Source organism: Onychomys torridus, chromosome 15 (assembly GCF_903995425.1).
Source record: "Onychomys torridus chromosome 15, mOncTor1.1, whole genome shotgun sequence".
Taxonomy (NCBI): domain Eukaryota; kingdom Metazoa; phylum Chordata; class Mammalia; order Rodentia; family Cricetidae; genus Onychomys; species Onychomys torridus.
Window position 1 is genome coordinate 3,193,449 of NC_050457.1, and position 13,868 is coordinate 3,207,316.

The window sequence follows — 13,868 nt, forward strand, 5'->3', positions numbered from 1 at the left end:
GAATTAGTAGTCACTACTCTTGCATTATTGCCATCTATATAATCCTGGTCAATACTTTCCTTTCATAAGCTGGCTGTCTTTATGAAGAAAAAAATTGATCATGATTCCTTCTGCTACATGAGCTGGTGATGCTTAGATAATAGCATTGGAAGTCTATTATAATTTAGTATTAATCTTTAATCACCATTCTTGTCCAATTTCTTTCACCATATTCTGACCTTCCTTGTCTTTAATCATTATAACCAGCATTACCCTAAATTCAGTTGGTAAAGTCACTATCCTATTGTACTGGATATTTATACCTGCATCTGACTTTCCTCCAGTAGTCTGTGTCTAACCTATCAGTTAAGCTGTTAGAGCATTCTGCCTTGATGGATCCAACCTTCAGACTAATTCAAAAAGCATTAATGTTACCTAACGTTGGGTACATCATACCTGAAAATAACCAAGTGTGCAGTAGATACATGTATGTCATTTGTATAAAATTTTGTACAGTTTTTGCTAAATCATTCAGTGGCTTTCAGCTTGTGTACGTATTATTAGGAAAGTATCCATAATCATTAAAATGATAGGATTCTAGTTCCCTAGCCAGGTATTCTCCATTTTCTTGAATAATTAATCTTCTTATGTTTGTCTTTGGGAGTATACTGGCTGGAACTGTGTCACTTACCATTGTCAGAAATCATGATACCACCAACAAATAAAAGCTGATGGAACCAGGCAGAGTCTTTAATCACAGCACTCGGGAGGCAGAGGCAGGTGGATCTCTCTGAGTTCAAGGCCAGCCTGGTCTACAGAGCAAGTTCACCAGGACAGGCTCCAAAGCCACAAGGAAACCCTGTCTCAAAAAAAAAAAAAAAGAAAGAAAGAAAGAAAGAAAGAAAGAAAGAAAGAAAGAAAGAAAGAAAGAAAGAAAGAAAGAAAGAGAAAGAAAGAGAGAGAGAGAGAAAAGAAAAGAAAAGAAAAGAAAAGAAAAGAAAAGAAAAGAAAAGAAAAGAGTTGGTGGAATCCCAGATAGAATTCTAGTTATTTATTTAGTCAAGGAGTCTGACATGGGAACTGGGAAATCATCATCTCCTGGATGTCTAGTAAATCAAAAATGTAGCTCTGCGAGGTTCCATGGCCTACTCTTAAACCACACCCAAATGTCCCTCTGCATTCTCTTCTTCTAATCATTTTATCAAGATCATTGGTGCCATTTCTGTTTGGAATGTTCACCATCAGGCAGTTCATTGGTACATTGAAGTGAGCAGTGTAACTTGTTGAGTTGTTTAGAATGTCCCTGTTAATCTGATGAAGCAAAAGCCAAGCTGGAGACAGAGTTGAGGCTCCAGAAAGTATAGACTTTAAACCCTCTTTTGTAGACACTGAACATTAGCTGAAATCTGTTTTATCTACTAGACAATACTCAGTTATCAAGAAAGTGATTCTTCATTTGTGAAGAATATCAGAAGATGGGGAAAGAAAGAATTCCAAAGAGTTGCTCTTACCACAGCCTTTTTATATTGATGGTTAGTGACTAGTGATGTCAAAAGTTCATACGGTCTGAACAAGATGTTTGGTTTTAATTTTTAGTCAAAAGCCTTTCTGTATTCAATGATGTGCTGAATCAAACTACTGAGCTGGTCTACACAGAGCCACAGCTAGAGAGTTAGTGCAGATGCTGTGTATCAAAGGGTATGGAAGGATATGGAAGGGCTCCGCTCTGGAGTCATACTACCTGAGTTCATGTACTCACTCTGCCACTTCCTACCTGACTTTGGACAGCTTGCCTGATCTCACTTTTCTTCACCATGATGTTGTGCTGTACATGTTAAATATATGTGTAGCATATATTATTTAGTTCTTCATGCAGTTTGTTCTGATGTCTATGCTGTTAGGCATGGAAATGAAAGATTAATTTCTAGTCATTTTCTTTCTATATTTCTGCCTCCTGTGATCTAGAAGAACTTCTCTGGTTCTCTTTCCTATGGTCCCTGTGCCACTCCCAAAATAGTATGTCATGCAGTGCAGCTGCCACACATAGTATGTCATGCAGTGCTGCTGCCCCACATAGTATGTCATGCAGTGCAGCTGCCACACATAGTATGTCATGTAGTGTTGCTGCCCCACATAGTATGTCATGCAGTGCTGCCCCACACAGTATGTCATGCAGTGCTGCTGCCCCACATAGTATGTCATGTAGTGCTGCTGCCACACATAGTATGTCATGCAGTGCTGCCCCACACAGTATGTCATGTAGTGCTGCTGCCACACATAGTATGTCATGCAGTGCTGCCCCACACAGTATGTCATGCAGTGCTGCCCCACACAGTATGTCATGCAGTGCTGCTGCCCCACACAGTATGTCATGCAGTGCTGCCCCTTCTGCCTCCATTAACTGTAAGTTTTTGAGGATGAAACTTTATCTCATTGTTATAACTGCTTCTATAGCTGGCCCACTTTGTATTCAATAAAAGTTCATTGGGTAACCAGATGTGCTGTGCATGTTTTTAAACCCAACTACTCAGGAGGCTGAGGCAGAAGAATTTCAGTTCAAAGCCACATTGGGCTACAAAAGAAGACCCCCTCATCTCAGAAGAAATTGAGTGAATATTAAATAGACTGTAATAAAAATCACAAATATTACTTATTAATATGTATAAATTTTGTCTTATTATATGACTTTCCTGATAGTGGATGACTAATTTTAGCTTCCTTTTACTTTCATCCATCTAAAATATTCTGCCTTTAGGTACTCACAGGCTTGCCTGTGGGTCCTTCACATCTTTATTCAAATGCCACTTTCTCAATTATTCTAAACCAAACTTCCTTTTTTTCCCTTTTTATTATTGAAAATAATTTTATAGAATATATTCTGATCACAGTTTCCCCTCCCTCATCTCCTCCCAGGTACTCTCCATCTACCCCATCCAATTTCTCCCCCCCCCTCTCTATCAAACAGGCAATTAAAAAAATGTTAAAAAAGAAATTAAAAGCACAAGTAACACAAACACACAGAGACACATACACAGGGATATACACCCATACACACAGAGAGACACACAGACACACAGAGAGACACATACACACACAGAGACACACAGAGAGATACATACACACAGAGAGAGACACATATACACAGAGACACGCATACACATGGAAACCATATGAAATTCTGCATGCAAAGTTATGTATGCACTCTGAAGACTCAGTTCACCTTACCATCTTTTAAGATCATTCAGTCGTTAAGATTTTCCCCTCAAAGTACATGACTGGTTTGCAGAGCAAAGTCGTCCAGGAGCCACTGTAGGGAAGAAGTGGCAGTCAGCGAGATGGCTGAGTGACAGGACATTGATGTGATGCCAACCAGGTAGAGTGGCAACCAAAGTGGACCTCCTCACTTTTCACTTGAGGGGTGCTGGAGTGAGGGTTTCTGTAGATGCTGCGCTCCAGGGTTACCACCAAATACCTCTGGTTGCTTGTGCCTGCTCTCCAACTCCATGGTCAACATCACTCCTCCCTTCTTTTGGAGACTTAGAATGACCAGATCTGTTTCTTATTTACACAAAACTCAGAGTTGTGTTGTCTTCTCTTCTGCAAAGAAACAGAAATAGAAAGAAGACTAAGCTCTTGAAATGCACTCGCTCTCTTTTCTCTCTCTCCCTCTCTTCTCCCTGCCCCCCCCTCAAGCATTTATTATTTTTGTGATGATTTTGAAAATGAAGGAGGGATTTAAGGCTGGAGAAAACTATGGCTGTTCCACAGACTTCAAAGAAAAACTTTAGGGCTCAAAGCTACTTGTTGGCAGTGTTCACAGCATTTTGACAGCAGGCAAAGGCTCACCTTTATATTCTTCTGCAGTGTTAGTTGTCTGATGCTGCATATGAAACCACAGATGACCTTAATGACTTCAAACAACAATGGACTCTGACCTCTTTTGTGTTGCTCAGCTAGTAGGCTCTTGCCTGGGGTCTCATATGGCTAGTCATCTAAAAATGGACTTGGCTGCACATCCAGAGCAGCTCATTCATATGGCTGGCAGGAGCTGCTCACTAGCAACTTGAATTTCATCTGAGCCTATGGTAGTGCTGCACATGACCTCTTATGTGTCTTTGGTTTCCCTCTGCATATTCTGGATTTCAAGAAGGGGCCTAGGAACATGTAAGTATTCTGAGAATGCCAGAGAGAAGCTATATAACTCATGACATAGAATCCAAAGCCAACAGCATTTCCACCATATTCTGTGTTCAAAAATTTATGAGATAGCTGCCCAAGATACAGAAAATAGGCAATGGATACAGCTCCAGCCCTAAACAAGCCACTTAAACCATTCCTTTTAAGGCTCGGGAAATGTTGCCAAGGAGGGAGCAGAAAGTATGTACAAACCAGAAGTGAAAGACTAGGAAATGTCATTTCCTAGACTTCCTAGACTCCTAGACAACTTCTGTAATGATTAACTCACACCAACTGTAGTCACCGGCACTGGGCCCACATAAGGCCGGCCCCATCAACAGTCAGTCAAAAAAGGGATTCATGGGACAAAATATTCATGTATTACTATTACATTTCTAGATGATTTTATGAGTTTTTAATTAGTGTTTGATATTTCTTTTCAATATCTGTGTATGTATGTGTGCACATGTGTATGTGGTTTCATATACACATATGTACACATGTGGAGGCCAGAAGTTCACATTGCCTGTCTTTTATTATCGCTCTGCCTTATCTTTGAGGCAAGATCTTGGAACCCACTTCCCCAGCACTGGTATTTCAAAGCTACATACCTAGACTTTTTCCTATTCATAATGAGGCAATTAACAAAAATATAACGCTACAGTTGCTACTTAAGCCATTTTGACTATGGTTTTCAGAAAGTATAATCATCCTTACATGTTAGAATTTAATCTGTAACAACATTGCATATTGATTGCTAAACTAAAGTCACTAAATATTATGAAAATTTAAGTGTTTGCCCATTTTAAAAATTATGTTGGTTTGGTTTCAGTTTTATTTTATATGATTTTTTTTTTGGTATAAATGAACCAAAACTCTTTGCTAAGGCACTACCAAAATCAACAAGCAAAAAAAAAAAAAAAAAAAAAAAAAAAAAAACCTACTCCCCAAGGAACTATGCAGCTAAATCTCTAAAATCAATTGGGATTAAAACAACTCAACCAAAATAACTTTGAATTAAGTTTCTTAAAATTTAGTATTTATCTGAATCCTAGCAAAATATGCACTAATGGTAATCAAACGTATTTGTGTATGCAAGTGCCAACTGCTCTCCACTGAGCTATCCGGTCACTGAACATGCCTTTATTGAGCATGTGTTGTGTGTCCGAAACAAGAAACAAATGATGACCAAGAAAGATGGGAAGGAGGATGCTGATGCTGACGTGACAGCTAACGGACACTGAGTGCTCCCAAAAGGGAGGACTGTGTAGACTCCCTCCCAGTGACCATCTGAGGCAGAGCTGCTGCTGTTCTACAGTAAGGTGAGGAAACAGAGGGCTGGCAAATTAGCAGCCAGTGCAGCCAGAATGTAAGCACTGCACATCTGACTGTCACACCAGCTTGCCAACTAGAACACTGTCACATGTATTCATTTCCCCAGGGAGCATATGCTGTGCTGATTCACTTATTTTATAAGCATTTGTTGTCTACCATGTATCAGGCACAGTCCTAAACCCTGAGTTGCAGTGATAGGGATTGACAGTCTGATCCTATGGCTCAGCATTTCCATGGCCTCTGCTAGGGATGTTCTGAAGAAAGCAAGTACAAGCGTATTAAAATGGACATTACACAGAAATGGTAGGAATCACAGGACTGTTAAACTGTTGACCAGAATGCATGTGTCAAACATGTTGCGCATTTGGAAATAGTAATGTTGCTTGTATATCTGAAGTGGAATTCCTTTTCATCTGTGGCTCAAAATCTATATAGCAGTTTTTAAAAAACTTTCAGCCCAATCAAAGTACATTTAAGATATCTTCGGCTTTCAGTTGCTAGAAGGGGGAATTTTAATAAACTAGAACCAAGTGGAAAGCCCTTAGACCCTTGCAGTATCTGAAATTACATTCTAGCCAATTTCAAGATTAATATTTCAATGAAAAATACTGTCATGAAGCACATATTTCTTTTAATGGATAATATCAGGTGACTTGAGAAGAATATTTTTAAATATTATACTGTATTCTAAAAGTAAGAAGCAAAGTATTAAGTTCTTTGCTGTTTTGTCAAATTTAAATATTAAGTAAAACAGATGATCATTTAACATCTCTGTTACAGAATCTGTCTTCTTTTTTAAAGAAAACTTCTCATGGGCGTAGAAATCTTACTTTGAACTGAAATATTTATTTATGTATAATGGACTGAAACTGCTGTCTATTTGAGGTTCAGTATTTTACCAGTATTTTAGTTATACTAACATTAAATGTATCAGTGGGTTTACACAATGCCACAGCTACTGTGCTGCCAACTTAAGAGAAGATATTTGTTTGAAAAAGAACTTCCATAATGCTTTATAAACTATGTTTCAGATCAATTAGGAGGCATCCTGTATTTGTTCAGTAGGATCCATCCTTGTGGTTTATCAAAGGACCATGGGGAAGGAGACGTTTTCTGTGTTGAGGAAAGTAGTGGGATCCAAAGCATGGGGAATTCTGTCATTTTGGTTGCTGTTGGTTTAAGGAAATTATGAGGGGGGTTGTTAGAGAAATTTGTAAGCAACATCTAGTAAGCTTAAATTTTAGCTTACAGGCCACATAGTAGATATGGTTTTTGTCAGGGAAATAGGATGAAGGTGGTGTGTTCACGGATTTCCCTGCAGTGTGTATCTAGGCAGCATGGTTAGAGACTTGGTAGCATTTTCTAAATGAATCTACTTGGAATAGTAATCTGAGAGTTCAGAAAGGGACAAAAACCTCATTGGAGGCTATTTTTCTTGATAAAAGAAAAAATGAAACATTATATATTAAATTTCCTTTTGTAATTACAATGTGCATTAACACATTAAAGGCCTATACCAAAGAAAACATAATTTCACAAAACTATTTACATATTAAAGTCTCTGTTCACTGCATGCCAGTCACAGTCAGAGCGCTCCATAAATGCCAGTAGAAATTTGATCTTATCTGTCCCCTAGTAGTCATAAGAGTAAAGGGAAATACAAAGTCCTTTTTTCCCCTCCAGAAAGAAATTAAGATGTCACTTAGTTGACTTGCCTGTGGTGATATTTTATTTGCCTCTAATAAATAAAGCTTGCCAAAAGATCAGAGGAAAAAGCCAGCCATTATAAGTAAGCACAAAAGTCACGCAATGTTAGCACACACCTTTAATCCTAATCACTTCAGAGGCAGGGATCTGTCTGGATCTATGTGAGTTCAAGGCCACTCTAGGAACAGAGCCAGGTTTGGTGGCACATGCCTTAAATTCCAACACTAGTTAACCATGGAGGTCTGGAGGTCTGTACAGAGATACAGAAAGTGACAGAGCTGGGCAGGAAGAGGAAATGATGTAGCTGGACAGAGAGAGCAAATCAGATGGCAGAACAGCAAGGCATCTAGGCGTGTATAAACAGGAAGTCTCTCACTTTTGGAAGCTGCAGAGTTGGTGAGGTGAGGTTAGCTGTGGCTGTTCCTAGTCCTCTTATATCTCTCGGGTTTCACCCCTATATCTGGCTCCGCGTCTTTTATTTAATAAAATCATTTAGAAATTTGTCTGCACTTGCCTTTCATCCAGGTTATCTGACACTGAATGTCATCTTCAATTTTATTTTGTGTGTGGAAGGGTGTTTTGCCTGCAAGTGTGTCTGTACACAGCATGCATGCAATTCCCTTGGAGGCCAGAAGAGGGTATCAGATCCCTCGGGACTGGAGTTAACAGATGGTTGTGAATTACCAAGTGGGTGTTGGGGTTTGAACTCTGGTCCTCTAGGAGAAGCTCAGTGTTCTTTACCACTGGGCCATCGTTCTAGCCCTACATTACCTTTTTTTTTTGACAGCCCTCTAGTCAAATTAGATAGTGCATTAGATAGACCCAAAGATAATATTAACCCATTTTACAGTCTTTATAATCTCTATATCAGACTGATACTAGACTATGGAAGAATATTTACTAAATTGCACATTCTTAGAAAGCAAGCAGGCCGTGCCTGTGGTTGCACAGGAAGGTGGTAGGTGACAGGAACACACCGACAGGAAACAAGTACAGCAGATAGGAACTGTAGGTGGGAATAGTAAAGACAGAAAGAACGCTTATGTGTATTTAAACAGAATTCGAACTAGCTGTACAGTGTCGAAATGGCTTTCAGGCTCTAGTAAGCTAGTTCCTCATCCAGGTTCCACCTCCAAATATTTAGGAAATCTTTTTTAAAACAAATTTAGTTAATCAAAATTAACTAGGTGTGATTTCTTTTACATTGGGAATGTTCTAATGAGGGACCACATTTAAATACAGGAATCTGAGTCTTTCTTTAATTTGTACTTGTGTGTATCCTGAACTTTGCTTCCTTTTCCTTCCCTCTTCTCTCTGGCTGATCAACATGACGAGATTGTGAAGACTTAGCAGCCAGTGTAACGTTAGGTCTGGGAGCTGGGATCGCAAGGTGGGGGACTCCAGTTGTCAGAGGATCATAAAAGGCTTTACTTTTAAGGACTGTTAAAAATCACCTTCTGTGAGATCTCAGCTTTGGGATTTTTCTGACATTTCAAGGCTTAAATTTGAAAGTGTAGAATCTCTATAAATACAACATTACCACAAGCCCAAAAAAGTCAAGAAATGCAAAAGGTTAGATTCTTACTAACTCCTCTCCCACATTATGCTCTAAATTGAGTTATGTGTGTTAAATATGTAATCAGGAACACTTGATGTGAAATAGTTTAAATTATGACATATTAAGTTTCTCTCTGAATCTTGGAGAATAAAACCATGTATGTAAATCATTCAATAGCACATTTTTTGCATGTGCCCTTAAGGCTTTTTTATGTTTTCCTCACATGGGCCCTCATTTACAACTTTATCATGCTGTGGACGAACCATATGGGGAATCCACTATTTTAAACTTTAGCTATTTTTGTGGTGTTACTGCATAAGAAACTGCCTTGAGAGTAGAAAATCATGTACTTTTTAACCAGATTATATAAATAAAAATTAATTTTTTCTGATGGTCATTTATTGATTCAGTTCAAGGTACAAGTTTAAACCCTAAATATTTCTGGAAAGCTTTGACTGCCATGGCCAAGTAAAATGGAAGACAGTAAAGGAGGAACACCGTGAGACCTGGCCATTCTGGAGGGTTGAAGACTTAGTGTGTGTAATTACATGAGACATAAATGAAAGGGTAGACTTCACGGGTGCCCCCCCCCCCCCCCGCTTGCTTGCTTTAAAAATAGGGTATTTCTCTCCTGCAGCAGCATCTCACATCTCATACATATGTGCATATTTAGTTTCTGTGTAGCTTTCAGTCCCAAGAACACTAATTATAATTTTAAATGATCAATAAGATATAGGCTTGTACAGTAGATATTGAATTTCTTATCTCTTGTAAGATTCCCTGTCTAAAGAAAGCAACTACTTTATGTCTTTATTTTCATTTTTTAAAATTCTTAGGAACTTTATACTCTCATATTTCCCCCTTTAAAAGTTGAAAGTGTACCTTGATTTTGTGTGCTAAAAGGTATATTACTTTTTAAAAAGTATTGCTGAAAGCAGTTCCTGGGCGTGTCCAAACAGCTGGGAACCTGACCCAGGCCTTCATTCTGGCTGGACCAGCTGAGAGTACTTCTCTGCAGGCTGCCTCTTACAGAATGACCTCTGGGAGTTTGTTAGGTTTTCCAGAACTATTGTTCCAAAAAGCCTGCTCCACACTGTGCTTAGGGTGTTTGGATTCATTGCTGTTTGGATTTGTCATGGTTATCTTTGAAATGCTTCCGCCTACTGCAACTTCTATTGCCTCCAACAAAAAATTGCCCAACAGTAGTTCCTATCCTGCTGGTCTTCCAGAACCTGTTCCATTACTAATTTCGATACATTATTTTTTTAATAAGGGAAGGCTGAATTCTATAGTTACCACATGAAATTCCTCAGGAAGTAAAATGTGGTTTCTATAGGAGATCCAGGCTTTGAACCTTATAAAAATGTTAACATTTTTCTGTAGAAGGAGAAATATTATCTGGGTTTTAGTGATATATTAAAGCCATCTTCTATTAACCAGTTTCCCAGAAAACATGCTGTTCTTTTCATATACCAGTGTGATTTCTGAGACCAGCTCTCTTGGCCCCACACATGTGGCTTCTTCCAGCATTTCCAGCTTGCTTCACAAATAGCTTTCACCCTTCCACACAGCTGGCCATTGCTACTGCCTGATACACATAGACAGCCTACGCAGAGGGGAAGAGGCTGAGGATGGGACTCAGAAACCCAGGCCAGGGACCAGGGGCCAGTTTGGTCTCTCTTTGGCTAAATTCCAATTTAGACAGCTCTTGTTTTCCTCTGATGTGTAAGGTTTAATTGCTTATCTCTGAACATAAGGCTCAATTGGTGGGAGCTTGAGCAGGATCAGCCGTTTACCCTTTCCCAAATTAAAAACAAAACTGTGCATAATTAACAGTTTATTTTCCATAGAGATACAGAAATGATATTTTTGTCTGACATATCTTATTATCTCACTATAGCCAGCCTGGCCACAAAGTTGGATTTTTTTTGGAACTTTATCTTAGTGGGGTATTTCAGCATAGTGCCCTTGCTCACAGCAGCAGACCATGGCACTGTGCCCATTCACATCCCTGAGTGGCTCTGTCCAGATTACACCTTCTCAGCATTTCTTACATCGGCCTCCTACAGTGTTCAGAGAGGCCTGAAGCAGGAGACAGGATAGGAGCTCACATTAATAAGGGAGTCAAAAAATCTAAATACTGAATGCTTCTATCTGTAAACATTTTTAAGTGAATTTTTGTGGGTCAATAAATTCTCCAACTTTAACATTATTTTCTCAGCTATCAAGTTTTTAGTAATTTTTAACTTTCAGCTTTTAGTAATTTCCATAATATCTTCAAAAAGATAGAAAAATTCTATTTTTCATTGTTCATATTAATAGCCGGTGATTTCAGATCCTTATAATTAGTAAAGCACACTTCTCATCAACCCTGCTAGATATCTGTGAGATTGTGGTAATTACTGCATCCTGCTGACATTACAGAAGGAAAGTAGTGTCCATCAACACTATGATATGACATGGAAAACTGAGAACTCGTACTGTATTTATTTCTTCAATCCAACAAATACATTGGCTGAGCACAAATGCTCTGTGAGGCATTGATATTAAGGATGAGATTGCTAGGTCACCTGTTCTAGGAGCTAAAAACTTAGCGTTGAAAAATTAATGCTCATCTATAGTAATTTTTCTTAGAAGTTTTTAAAAACCATGTTAAATTAATCCCAAAATGTGAACTGTGAACTAAAGTCAAAAAGGGATTTTTACCTTTACAGCAACTCCATCTTGTGTTCTAGGGAACCCTTTCTGTGGTCTACTTGCTTGTGTAAGTGAGCAGAATATACAAGCCATAGCTCATTGTTCAACAATGTAGAAGTCATGGCCATAGATTGGTTAAGATTATCTACAACCCAGGCAAAGCACCATTAAAACAGTTTTGTTTTTATCATTCATACATTCAGTGGGCCCAACAAGAAAGCTTGGAAAATGAAGCATAAACAATGTGTTGCCAGTTTGATTTAAAATCCCTAATATATGTTTTGTAAACAAAGCTTATAAAACTTAGTCGTCTACTAATTAAATAACGAGAAAGATTTTATGGATACATGAAAAGCTGGAATTTTAAGTGTCTGCAGGAGAACAGGTGCTGTGATGACGTCACTGTATGTCACGTAGCTCTTCCCCCTTGTGCTTGTATTTGGTCATAATGCAAAGAAATTGATTCCAAATGTGGTTTTTTTTGAGTCCCCCCCCCACTCCACCCCCGCTCCATTCATGTTAGTGCCTAACCTTAAATGATGTTTCTACAATCTTGGTTGTATTTACAGTAATTATATGCATAATGTAGCATATTATTGTCCAGACTTCCTGTTTAATCAGTACAGCGCTTCTTACAAGTGCAGCTGAAAAGGGCAAACAAAATTAAAGCTTTATACACCAAAACAAGTTTGATTTGCTAAGCTCCCAGCATTCCAAAGTACACAAATTTGTTCCACTAAGTTTTCCGATGGCTTGCAGATGGGCAATGATTAATCAGAGAGCTAACTGTGAAGTAGTTTGCAATTAAACTGGAAAGCTCTGAAGCATGCTAATTGAATCAGAAAATTAGAGACACTGAACAGTAATTGGCTATTTCTCATGCAGCAGGTGCCAGGCCACTCATCTGTGGAACAAGGTATTTAAGGCACATTAGCACTAGTAAAAATACTTCTTGATATGGAACAGTTAGATTTTCTGCTCATTTTCACCATGGATGTCAAAACATACAGCTGTGCTATCTGGTACTTACAATTCATGTTTGAAGAATCTGAGTTAGGTAAACATAGGGGGAGAGGTGGTGAGCAACCTCTAAGTACACAGGAAACATTTTAGAAGTGAAACCCAAAATGAGGGGCTCAGCTTTTCTTTTTCAACTCTGTCACTTTTACTTTCCTAAAGAACATTTTTTAGAAGTTGGGTTTTGTGTTTAGTGTTAGTTTAAAGCAGCATCAGTATAAATCCAGCACTGCTGTGAGTTTCAGAGATACATAAAGCCAATTCATATCATGTCTCAGCATGAGTTCATATCTTCTAATTAGTACCACCATTTTATAGAGTGAGCACATGCTATGAAAGTTGGTTTGCCTTTCCAACAGGGACCAAGATGTGGAGTTTTTCTTTAGTAAAACAACCCTGCCATAGGATCATGAACAACCATAGCCTAACCAGTGGGTAATCAAGCAAGAATGGAATTTAATAAGTTCAATTGTAGTATTAAAAAAAAAAACATCATTTGCATCTTATCAAGGGTGGAGCATATGACTTCTCAGTGCTTTCATTGAGACTCAGTATTGTTATTAGAAAGTGAAAAGTACAAATGAAAATAAAAACATGCTAAATTATACTGTGTTGGGAAGCAGAATATTGTAATATTCGCATGCTAATCATATTACTTAGCAGATGACTGTAGAAAATAGTAAGTTTGAACCAAGAGACATAAATTATGAATTATAAATTGTAAACAGTGCATAAGGGATATGTTATAACAGTACTCATTTAAATTAAGGCAGGGAGTTTTCTCTGCACAAATAATGTTCCTTCATTAAGTTTTAAAGTTTCCTTTATAATGTTTTATTAAGAACATTTGGCAGCACAAAGCTAAAAGAGGTTTTAACTTGAACAGTCAGGTTTTTTTTTTTTTTTAAGGACAGCACATTACGAACATAATAGTGTATGTCTCCAAGCTACACATTTGTGTAAGTTAAAGCAACCCCTCTCTATGGTAGCCCCTCCCACACTGGTCCACAGTGTGCATTTTGCATCCTTTAGCTTTAAAGCAGTTCTGAAGCATTTACATGATCAATGTCTTTTGCTTGGGGGATAAAGTTTGCTCTTCCATGGACAAGCGAGAACATATTGATCATTTTATTCTATTTGCTATTTCTAAATTCAATATACCTCTTGAGTCGATAAGCAAGATCGAGAGCATATTCTTTTTTTGTGTGTGCCTGGTTGTAGCTTGTTCTCAAGATCCAAGATACATTTTTGATTAATCACAAATGCTTGGAGGTCATGGAGAGCAAATGTGTTTGTGGAGTGTCAGCTGATGCTGTCAGATAAATGTCTTAAGCTTAGCCAGGGTTCATGCCCCAGCTTCAGGCTGTGCCAAATGTCTCCCCTTGTTGAGGAAGATAAC

At 38.3% G+C, this 13,868-nt stretch overlaps 1 protein-coding gene across 4 annotated transcripts in view; it reads left to right on the forward strand.

The window, feature by feature from the left end:
- The window catches only part of Fam172a (family with sequence similarity 172 member A), a 430,744-nt gene that overhangs the window by 360,984 nt on the left and 55,892 nt on the right, over window positions 1-13,868 (forward strand). The gene's annotated exons all lie outside the window — the stretch shown is intronic.